Below are 12,599 nucleotides of genomic sequence, written 5' to 3' on the forward strand. Positions count from 1 at the left end.
CATTCGCTGCAATAAATTGTTTTCATTCTCTTGGTCTGCTAAAACAAGCTGCGACATTGAGTTTGAGTATCGCTATTTAACACATAATGTCTAAGCCAAATAAAACGTGGAGAACAGAGTGTTCTTGGCATTGGGTTATTTCAGTCTACCCATCTATTCTGCTATATATAGCCGTACTTAATGTATTTTAAGTCTACTAAAACTGAAAATAATTTCATAAATATTCGTACAGTTCAAGCGGGCGAATCCGCTATATATGTTTTGATGTACTAAAGTAAAAGCGACCTTCACTTGTTCATATAACAAAAAACATTCTGCGTTCAAATAAAAAGACAATCTGATATCCATAAAAATGATATTCACACAAAATGTGTCTAGAATTTTTTACATCAAGGACACATAATAATTTCTTTCAGTCCGAACAGACTAAACTATTTTCGTTTAAGAGTCGAAAATTGTGGACCAATAAGTACTACTTATAAAGAAAGTAACCTTTTTTTTTCAACAAAAATACAAACGTATATTTTTTAAAGAAAAATAGAAATAAAAACGCAATATATAGTAATTAATAATCAATTATATTTGTTAGTAGTTAATTCCTTTCTTGTACCATTTAAGCTAAATTATCTTTAATTGATATACAAAAGTCCTGTTTATTTAAGGTTTAGCTTCAATAATAAATATAGTACTCGAATAGGCTACCAATCGAAAAGGGTTTACACATTCTAGTAAGTAAAGTAACTATAAATCGCAGGCTGGCGTCTCTCCAACGTACGAGTAACTCGGAGCCCCCATAAAAACAAGGAAAGCTCACAAAATTGATATTAATATCAGTCCCAAACACGTAAGTTAAACCAATTCAGCGATAAAACAAATCTCAAGTGGAATTCTCTTGGAAATAAGATAAAATTATTCAAATACAGCTTCAAGTTACGTCTAATACAAATATTTTTTCTTTTTTTTTCACTTGCCTCAAAGAGTGGTGTACTTGCTCAGCCATTTCTTTATAAATATTTTTTTTAAAAATCTGCTTTTCTTAACGTTATTCTATGATCTTTGCCCATAAATTTATTAAAAAATAAAAACTATGGAAGAATATTATATATTTTTTAAGGACCATAGGAACCTAGTGTTAAGAGAAAGAAATGAAAATAGTAAATTATTTCATTTCCACGAGTGAGCACCGAACCTACAACCGTTGAAAGAAGTCGCACGTTTGCGTTCCTGCGCCATGACGGCCACAAAAATAAATAAAGTAACACTTAAATATTTCTAGATTTCTGTAACATTGGATATTTTTATTATGATAACATGAATAGCCATAGAAGCATTTTAATAATTCTATTCTTAACATCACTGTGTCGATCATAAATAAATCAATCTTAATATTATCAATGATTAATGTGTGAAGGAAATATGATTACAAAATGCTTTTAGCATATTATCATTACATAAACTTATTAATCTTTTATATTTATTTATATAAATAAAATAATTAAAATTTGTAATTGACTAGCATATACAAGTCGTAGATCTATTAGAACTTAGTACCACTATTTGTTGAGCGGCAATATAAAAAAAATAAATAAATGAACACTTATATCTCTCTATTGTATAAAAACATGAAGAAGCTAAAAATATGTCTTTTGTCACGAGTAATTTTTTCAAGTACGTGATATAACGATGCTAGGCTGTTAATACATTTTAAAAGTTCATTTACACCCGAACATCGTTGCCGTCACTTGTCGTTCGCATCGCAATTTATTTTTTAATAATATATAGTTGCCTGGGAGCATGGGTCAAAAAGGAATATTTAAATTTTATTTTTTGATTATTGCAAGCCAAGATTAACTCCGCCAATTCTAAACATATTATCAAATTTAGTTTTATTGTTTGAAATAAAAAAATAATTTCAATCAAAAACTTAAACTTTTAACAAATGAACACTAAATATGTATAACAGTAAAGTAAACACAGAAAATTGTCACCTGTCCACAACATTATTGCGGTCGACACGTCCTCCTAGACACTACCTGTACCTGTATACGAGTATGTACAGGTATGTTATATGTACGCCATGAAGAGATCGATGAGCGATATTTCCGCTACCTGAGCCTGGTGATGTATGATGTGGGACTTACGAACGGATTTTTATAAGGCAAGTAAGGATAATAGCTTTATTAAAATATTTTATTTTATATTATTTCAGATAAAAAGTTATTATTTTAAATATAATATATATAAATTGTCTCACTTTAATATGTGTTTTTAGTATAGAATTACATTTCCCTTTTATTCTTTAATTGTAGTTTTTGTATTCATCGATAAAACCCAAAGCCTAGATAAAACTAAACTTGTTAGTTAACTGTATTAAAATTTGACTATTTTAAGTTTTCCTCAATAATAAAAAAATATTGGCCTTGTTTTATTTTTAAATTCGTGTGATTATTTTAAATTTTAAGACAGAATGTCCTTCAACTTCTGACGTTATATTTGAATCAATATTTAAACATGTAAAATAAATAACCAATGAATGTATAATCATTTAAATGTACCTATGTCGATGTCGTGATGATAAAAGGTGGAAAAAAATATAACTGCTACGTGCAGGTGAATGAGAGTAAATCTAAAAAAAATAACAGAAAAGTTAAAAAAATTACAGCAATTAAGTAACCTTCTTATATACGAGGAATGAATTAGCGATCCCTGGCCAGCTATCCTCACTATTCCTAGTAGCTAACAAGTACATATATCTAGTAAAAAAGTGAGTATATGATTTTTATAAACTGTCTTAAAAACTGCTTTCCTTGAAAATGGGACGATATTTTTTTTATTATTTTTATAAATTTTACAAATATTGAAAATTTGTTTTAATTCTAAATACTTATAAAATTTAGAATATATGTTTATCGGATTAGAAATCAAACATGCCGTAGGTAATTCAACAATACTGCCTTTACTTTACTTTACATATTCTATATAGCGCCAAGCTTCATTTTATATTCATTTTTACATCGGTCAATTGAATTTGAAAGCCCTTTTGAAACATAATTTATACAAAAATAGTGATTGTATTTTCAGTAAATTAAATAATTGTAGGTAAATATATTTGTTCACATCACTCACTGTATTCACAAAGCGGCATATAAATACTAATATTTACAATTCTAACTGAACACATGTTTATTTACCTTAATTCGCTTGTTAAAGTTATTGATAGGCTAGAAAGTCACTAGTTCTCACTACAATGGAAGATTTATATGAAAAATATAATGTCTAGGTTTGGTTACTCAAAGTACGGCGATAGGAAACAAGTATTTTTTTTAAATAACAGAAAAGTGAATATTATTATTTATTAATATATCCTCGTCTTTGCTCTGATATCAAGGAAAAACTGCGGCGTTGAGTTCCTAACACGCAATACTTCAAAAATTGTGTCTACCGTGCTACATGCGGAATAAAACGGGAAATTGAAAAAACTAACTTTTTAATTTTTGTTTTTTTTTTAAGTTTTCGATAACGTTTTAAACGTATGTACCTTAATATTTACATAAAGCCTATGCCATAATACTTGAAATGCATCAAAAAAAAATCATAAGTATATGAAATACTAAATTAGACATAGGTTTTCCACGTCACTAAATCGAGCTAGTCAATCAACTCTACAACGTACTTATAGAGTACAAATATTGTCAAGATAACGTAACATATGGATAACATAATCGATTCGAATCTAAGATACAAGGTACTCGTATCTATCACGACCACTGTACGGGTATTTCCGTTGTTGAGTGTCGATTAGATTTTTATTATGATAATATTTGAGACATAGAAAGGTCGGTGTAGTTCAAATTTAAATTAAAATAATATATATTAAACTAAATATTTTTTTAAACTATTTTTAAATCGTCGAATGAATATGGATATACCTGCTATGCATGGACTGTTTTGATACAAACCTGGTTGAAATTAAGATAGTCTTAATTCCACATGTTTTATATTTTAACAGAGTTCTCACCCCTTTTATCACTTATAGCAGTATAGGAATATCGCTATTTTCCTCGGATTATCGAGATATTTGTCTATAAGAGTGGAAATCGAATCCACAACCATTGGGTTTACAGTCAGACCTATACCAATCACCGTATGAAAAAAGTATATATTTACCATAATTTTAAGTTTAGTATGAGTCTGTCTTAATTTCTCAAATAAAATATAAGGTAACAATTTTTTATAACAATATAAAAAATTCCAAAGTCGAGACAGTCATCTGTAATAACACATTTTGTTTGCTTTATATGTTCATACGGTATTTGAATATTCATCATTGATAATAACGCAAAAACTATTTACCAAGCAAAAAACTTGTGAGAGGCAGTTGCTATACCGAGAATGAACAAAATTAGTGATGACGTTAAATATTTATTTGTGTAATTTAAGTACTTGATAATATGAGATTTTAATGGAAGCCTGTCGTGACGCAGAGCACAAGCGTGTGCGTGTAAACGCGACAGGTTGTAGGTTCGATTCCCACTCGAGGAATTGAAATAATATTTTTTCACTTTGTCAAGGCAAAAGGCGGCGTTGAGTTCCGCCACTCAACATGCATTGCTGCCCGAATTCGGCACCCTCTGCCTACCCTACTATGCGCGGAATACGGAACGAGAAGCTAAAAAAAGGAAAATAATGTACCTACATACATTAACATACTAAAAGTAAAAATATTAAAAGTTGTAAACAAGTTTTCACAATTGTATACTTAGCAAAAATGTTAAATAAAAATGAATTAATTGTCATCTTATATCATTAAGCCAAAAATTACTTAAAGAATAGTTTATAATTTATATATATAAAACTTAAGTTAAAGGTTTAAGTTAAAGGTCGTGGGTTCGATTGACACTCGGGAAAAGGAGAATATTTATTTAATTTCTTCGTTCGAAAGCGCCGCGTAGAGTTGCGGCGAAAAGTTGGTAACGGGTCTTAACAACACTCTGTTTTACGAGAAAAATCGTGAACCTACTAACTTAACGAAACCTACTTACAATGTTATATAATTTTAGAAAAAACCTAACAAATCTTAAACAAAATCAAATTAAATTATTTGTTTAGAACAATTATTACAAGCTTTCGAACCATGTATGCTTGTAGACATTCCCACTAATGCCTTCCCGCAGGCAACCTAGTATTTAGGATTAATCTATCTTGTACTCTCTCTATACAGCTGTACTACGAGTATATGTCGTTCACAGCAATTAAATGGAAGATTGTAAAAGGATTTATTGAAGCTATTCTGAATTTTGTGATTGTAAACTAAATTATTGCAGGTTCGATTCTAACTTAGGGTAATATTTGTGCTATCGCTAGCTTGACGCTCCTTTTTTATATTATTAAATTATTAAAAATATTGATAGAAATAAAAGAACTGTAGTATTTGGCATTCCGTTTTATTGGACTAGCTCGATTTTTTCAGTTGTGTAAATATGTATATTAAATATTATATTTACATTAAATATTCGGCACCTGATTTAATTTTTTAATTTTAAATATTCGACTGAAGTAAACTATTAACGACAAAATATTCTTTTTTTATTCAATTAAATCATTAAATCAAAGTTCATTAAATTAATAATATTAAAAGTGTATAGATATTAATCGAAGGTAATCGCAGGAGAGAACCTTTAATTTAAAACATAATTAATGAAGTATTACCCTTTTCGTGATTTTTTAATAAATCAAGTTAATTAATGAGATTTAAATGTAAAATATAATTTTATGGGAATTAACAAATTAAAGTCCTTGATTCAGTTTTCTAAGCAATTTCATATGCATATGCATATCAGTAAGCTTCACGCTGTATCCCGCACATAGCAGGCTATGCAGAGGGAGCCTAGTATTAACACTCGCTTTTCACTTTCCGCCGAATTCTGGAGACATTACGTGTTGAGTGGCGAAACTCTACGCCGCGCCGCGATACCAGAGCGAAGAAATGAAAACATGAAATATTTCATTTCCTCGATGTAATTAATATACTATTTCATGTCAAAAATAATTTGGAAATGGAATAAAATTAGTAATTACTCTAACAGGGGGTCGAACCCACAATCATCCGTCGCTATAATACGTGACAAAGCTCCAAGCTTCAAATATCACCTAATCACTATGAATGAAAATATAATATTATAAATTTATTAATTATAGTTGAATAATGCTTACAAATAATAATTACTTGTAATTTAATGTGCTTTTGAATATTAAAACTCTCACGTATAATGTTGCATAGTTTAAAATTAAATTAAATGCACTTTTAATTCTTCATAAATATTAAATATTAATGGAGGTTAATTAATGTGTTTATTATTTATAACCAAGCCTTTAGGGTACATCATCTGGCTGCCAGCGCAACAGTTAAGTGTTCGTTTACCACTCGAAGATTCATCATATTAGTTTCTTCTCTCTGGTAATAAGACAAAGAGTAACGAAGTGTCTTCTTAATTGTCTATTTCGGCCTATCATGCCATATTTGGGAAACAGTGAAAGATAATAGTTATTATTAATTTAAATAATTCTAAATATTTGCTTTAGTATATAAAGTTAAATAATTCTGAGTAAAAAGTTAAAGATTTCAATCACGTACGAGGCAATAAGTGTCCCCTTTTAACAAAACGTATTTCATTATTTAATTTTGCAGGCAGCGTAATATATTTAAAAATACATGGATTTTAGAAGAAATCTGGTAGAAAATGTCTAGAAAGACGATATCCGACGGACGTTGACTAATTAAAAGAGTGTTGGCATTGGATGAAAATAAATCTTTTCCAAGCTCAAGATCCGTGCGTGTCGATAGGAAACTCAATTTCAATAGCTCTTTGGACTAGACTAAAATATTTTTTTAAAGTACTAGAAAATATCGTAGTGGTAGTGTTTCATTTATTTTTTCAAAAAGGTATGTTTTTTATTATTTTGTTGTTATTTTTAGGTGTTGTACGCCACAGATTTTGATCGTCCATGTTTTTTTTGTTAGTGTGTTTTGCTTAAATAAGTTGGATATGGTAGAATAGGATGTGAGAACCTAGTGTTAACACATTCCGTTCTTCAGTTTCTTTTCATTATTGAAGACATTTACTGTTGATTGGAACAAAAAGTTTTTTTCCTTATACTAATGCAAGTGATTGTAGATAATTTAAATATAATAATTTCCCTAAATGGAAATGGCTATAAACCATGGCACTATTTCACTACACTGATGCTTGACAACGATTTTATATTTCTTAAATATATGTTAAAAAATATATTTAAAATTTGGCCCTTCACCTTTGTTCACAAAAAGCAATGCTATTTAAAACAATATAAAGTCGGTAGCTAAGTATTTAGTAAACAATAGCAATGTATTCGTATTCATATTTAACAAAACTTTGCGAATCTATATATAGTCGAAGTCAAGCAACCTTTGCTTTTTATAATGAACTAGTCGTCATATGCAACTTTTTCTGCGTAGACTATAAAATATAATATCGTGTGTTTTACAATCCCGTAAATATCATCTTTCAGCGTATTACTCCGTTTATTTTATTTTAGTTGACTATTTCGTTTCTAAGTAGAGAAGGGAGTGTCTTAACACTAGGTTCGCTCTGGTTATGTGCGGTATAGAGCGTGAAGCTGATTTTTTTTTAATTCCATATCTCTTGAGCTTTAGGTCAAGACGGCTTTTCCGGATAATGTCCGAAACTGTATTTTTGTTTATATCCCAGACAGGTTGTGCTTTAATAAATAATAGTGTAAACAAATATATACATACCAAATTTTTTGATATAAAATAGTAGACATAATAATTAACGCGTATCGAATTAAAATATTTGAGGAAAAAAAATAATTACAGCATTACAGCATTTACAAATATTTTATCTTTTATAACATAATTGTCTATATCATATCTAATTATCTATCTATCTATCTATTATCTATTCTATAGTCCGTCGCTATGCACTACACGATACAATACAATAATAAATATTATCTATTATTAACCAATTTCTTTTTGATTATTTAAACACAGACATTATATTACAGACATTATATGCAAATTTACGGTACGATAGTTGTTCCTATATATTATGGATATGATTTTCTTTGGTTGTTGTTTGGTTAGTCTACATGCGGCATAGTGAATTATCTTTATTTCTTTGCTATAGCTAAATAAGTCTTAAGCGCTCAACATGTCGCAGTACATCAATATATCTCATTCAGACGAAAATGGAGAAAAGAGTATTTTACACTATATTCTGAGGCTTCAAACAGAATCAGAGTCTTGGTGTCCGTTCCTAGAACTGTTAATTGAAAATTATTTTTGTGATATTCTTTTTAATTAAGTGAATTGTGCTATATAAATGTAGTTTTAATTTTTAATTACCTTTTTGAGGTCAAAATACCTATTAAGCTTTAATTGAACAATAATAATGTTTATGGATTCCGGGACAGCAAAGTGAAATTAGTGGGCACGGGACAACACACAAAATTCCGGGACAAACCAGGATTTCCCAGCCATCTGGCAACCGTACTGTTTAGTCTGCTATATGGGGTAACGCGTGAATCTAAAGATTTTTTTTACATAAAATTTTAGAATACTATTGTATTTTGTAAATAGAACAAATGAACATGTACTAAAATCGTAATAACTCATACAAGACCAACTATGAATTGAATTTCCTAATTACGTTCAGTATTCAACACATCATTGTGACGTGCGCGCGTATATTTTGGCATAATTAGTGTCGATTATTATTGTTATTGTGAGGAATATTCACTATTTTGTGTATTATTACGAAAATTATCTAACGCTATTGTAATAAGGTGTCTAAAACAGGCTTAAAATGTAAAAGAAGTAAACCTAGGTTTAATTCGATAAATATATAGTAGACTAAATTATCTAAAACGTGTAATAATATATTTAATAAAAAAAATAGACTTCAATATATTCGTACGTAAGTACATACAAACTTGCATAAAAATGTAGAAAAATTTGCCTCTGTAAGGCTCTAATCAAATTTGAATATATATTATCTATATATATAAAAGGACTTGTCCTCACTGACTGAGGTAAGACGCACGCACAGCCTTAACCGCTGATGGTAGAAACGTTAAATTTGGACAAAAGTTTACTTTCGTAATCTGGACATCCACTAAGAAGGGATTTTGAAAAATTTTAACCCTAAAGGGGTGAAATAGGGGTTCAAAGTTTGTATGAAAAAAAATTTAAATCGGCACCGATTTTTATAAAATTTGAAATTTAGATTTTTAAAAGTATTTAATTGAACACGTGTTTCATCGTTTTCTAGAATTCTCCCCCTAAGGGTGCAAATTAGGGGTTGAAAGTTTGTATAGGTATTTTTTAAATCGTCACCAATTTTTTAAAATTTGAAATTCAGACTCTTAGACGTATATAATTAAACACATGTTTCATGGTTTTCTAGAATTCACCCCCTATGGGTGCAAATAAGGGGTTGAAAGTTTGTATGGGAAAATTCTTAAATCGCCACCGATTTTTATAAAATTTGATATTTAGACTCTTAAAAATATTTCATTGAACACATGTTTCATGGGTTATTAGAATTCACCCTTAAATACGCAAGCGAAGCTGCGCGCGTCCGCTAGTATTATATATAAATGGTATTTATTACCACCTTAGAAGTGTGACGAAATAATAACCGTCACAATCTATTCATAATTGACGGAGTAATCTTGTAACAAACAAACAAACAAAAAGAGCACACAGGCGGATTGAGAACTACTTCCTTTCTGAAGTCGGTTATAACTCTAAATGGGATATGGGGATAGATTTATGTTGGTAATACAACTCCAGTGAACTAGAAGTAAGGGATAGTTCGGCTTATATTCCATTTGATTGATTTATAGTCTATATTTTCTATAAATGCAACCTATTTTCCGCATGAAAACATATTTCAATATTAAATACTGATCTTATATTAATTAAAAACTGATCTGTTTAGTATACAATTTTATTTTTTACACTAGAGGCTAATTGTTGAACATTTATATTTTTCAACAGGCTAATTATAAAATTTTCTTGTGGGGATGGGCGCTGTATACCGGAATACAGGCAACTAGTCCGGATACAGAGGAAATCTTTAAACTTTTCTTTATAGTTGTTTAGCCTATGTTTGTATCTAAAACTTATGTTTACTTAAGCTAAGTTGTTTGTAAAAGTCAATAAAGTTATTATTATTATTATTATTATTATTATTATTATTTTTTTTTTTTTTTTTTTTTCTTGAAAATTTACTATTTGGAGTGAAAGATTATTTTTGATACCTACATCATAAATAAAATTTATAATTTGAAACAAAAATTAAAATAAAATATCAAATAAAAAATAATTTCCTTCATCAATCGTCCAGGGGCTCAGCATTTTCAACAAATTTTCACTTTGAATAATATAATTCCTTATACTAAAACGTGAAAACCTTATCGACTAACATATTTCATTAGATATATAGGGAGAAAAACGCTTACGCCTTACTTCTTTGCGCATCAAATATTTAACATTTTATTTTATGTTGCGGGCTCATCAGTGGGAACAGCTGTCGCGCTTTTGTTTGAGCAACTAATAAAATACTAGGACCCGTATTTATAAACCGCTCTCAAGTCTGAGATCGATCTAGAAATGCCATTTTTATTCATAAATTATATATGTATGAATGAGAACGGCATCTCAAGATCGAACTCAGACTTGAAAACGATTTATAAATGCGGGCCTAAGCACATCACGACTGCGTCACAAATAAGCATAAACAATAATAGAGATTTAAAATTATAAGATTTATGTCATATTTTCCCCTCAAAATAGAAATAAACAACTAGCAATGTTATCAGTGATTATAACAAAATAATTATAATTTAAATACTTTAGATATTTTTTTTTATCTTTTCGAAACATAACAAATGAATAAATCATTATGACTTAGACTTAATCAATATTTAAACAGCCTAATGCTTCTGTGTGCTTCTGGCTCGTATCTGATTCAATGATAAAAAATAAGAATTTATGTGATAATCACTAAACATATTGTGTTGATAGTTTCTATGATTAATAATTACGTAATTTATAATTTTATTTGTTTTGTTTGCGCGGCGTTGAGTTACGTCAGAACTAAAATTGTTGACACTAGGTTCCTTTTGCCTACGGCGCTATGCGGTAGAATATTAAAACTGCTTTTTCTATTTTATTATATTTTAATATCTATTCATTAATTATCATTTGTATTCTATTATTATGTCAAATTGTAGGAAACAATATTAAATTTGAATTTGTATTAAGTCTATATTATATTATTTGCATAATAACACTTTTCGTCGTATTTAACTCACATAATATGATACTCAGATACTGGAGGAAGGTCACGTAAAAACCATGAGGACCCCCCGAGAGTGTATATAAAGTCGGTGTCAGTGGACGAGACGAGAGAGGTATGTAGAGACCGTACAGAAGAGACCGTAGAGAAAGAGGTACGTAGAGACCGTTAAAACACTTTCGTTCCCCACTTTCCACCGCATTCTAGAGGCCGTATTATGAAGCATAACTTTACGCCGGACTTTTCCTCATTACCGGAACGAGAAAATGAAAATATAAAATATTTAATTTTCTAGCCTCCGATGAGGCCAGGCCACACTATAAAAAATTGGCAAAAGCTACGAGTACATATAACTCGCGATTTATCACAATAATAAATAAGTTTTTATTTATTAAAAAGCAGTATACTATTTTTGTTAGACCAGACTTCATTTTGAAACTGATACAGGTGTGTTTAAAATAAAATCTAACATTAACCTTCGGTTAACCTGATGGATGAAAATGATTTACGACGCTGTTCCCGTATAGATCAACGTACGAAATATATGAAAAATAGTTCGAGCCAAGGGCAACAATCTGGCATCTTACCGATTCTACGGCATTGTTATATATTAGTTTCCAATTAATACAAGAAATATTACTCATATACGTAATATATGAAAAGTATAAAGCTATAAAGCTCTTTAGCTATAAGTATTTTTTTACATATAAATATTTATAAAATACTAACTAAATGTGAACAGAATTTCTATTCTGTTATTTTATTTTTATCAGCGTGTCATTAATAAAAATCGTTTAATTATGTAAATTACTACCACATCGAAAATTCTTAACACTTCCTACATATGTAAGTAAAAGAACATTTTTAAATTTTACATTCCAAAAAAAATCTATTTAGATAAATTAATTATAATATTGTACGTATAAAGATTAGAACAAATTGACGTTTTTTTACCAATTTTAAATTATATTAAACATCGTATAAATGTTCTAAGCAATAAAGTTATAAAAATGACGACTCTACCAATTTAATAGAAACTGGCTTTGAATAAAATATTCTGTGTCACATTAATTATGCTCTAATTATAATATGTTTAAAATTTTAGTACTGTATACCTTTTATTTTTTTTATTGAAATTCAAATAAATAATCAAAACTGTAATACCAATTTACACATCCAAGAAATAATAAATTAAATCATTTAATTATAATATTATTAAATTAAAATAACAAT

The 12,599-nt window shown here is 29.0% G+C and overlaps 1 protein-coding gene and 1 long non-coding RNA gene across 6 annotated transcripts in view; one reads left to right on the forward strand and one right to left on the reverse strand.

The window, feature by feature from the left end:
* LOC146528349 (uncharacterized) overlaps nucleotides 1-12,599 on the forward strand; it is a 162,520-nt gene that overhangs the window by 72,110 nt on the left and 77,811 nt on the right. The gene's annotated exons all lie outside the window — the stretch shown is intronic.
* Nucleotides 1-12,599, reverse strand: part of LOC146528350 (5-hydroxytryptamine receptor 1-like) — a 75,705-nt gene that overhangs the window by 62,827 nt on the left and 279 nt on the right. The gene's annotated exons all lie outside the window — the stretch shown is intronic.

Source organism: Heliconius melpomene, chromosome 19 (genome assembly GCF_056956725.1).
Source record: "Heliconius melpomene rosina isolate 202511_hmr_F chromosome 19, ASM5695672v1, whole genome shotgun sequence".
Taxonomy (NCBI): Eukaryota; Metazoa; Arthropoda; class Insecta; order Lepidoptera; family Nymphalidae; genus Heliconius; species Heliconius melpomene.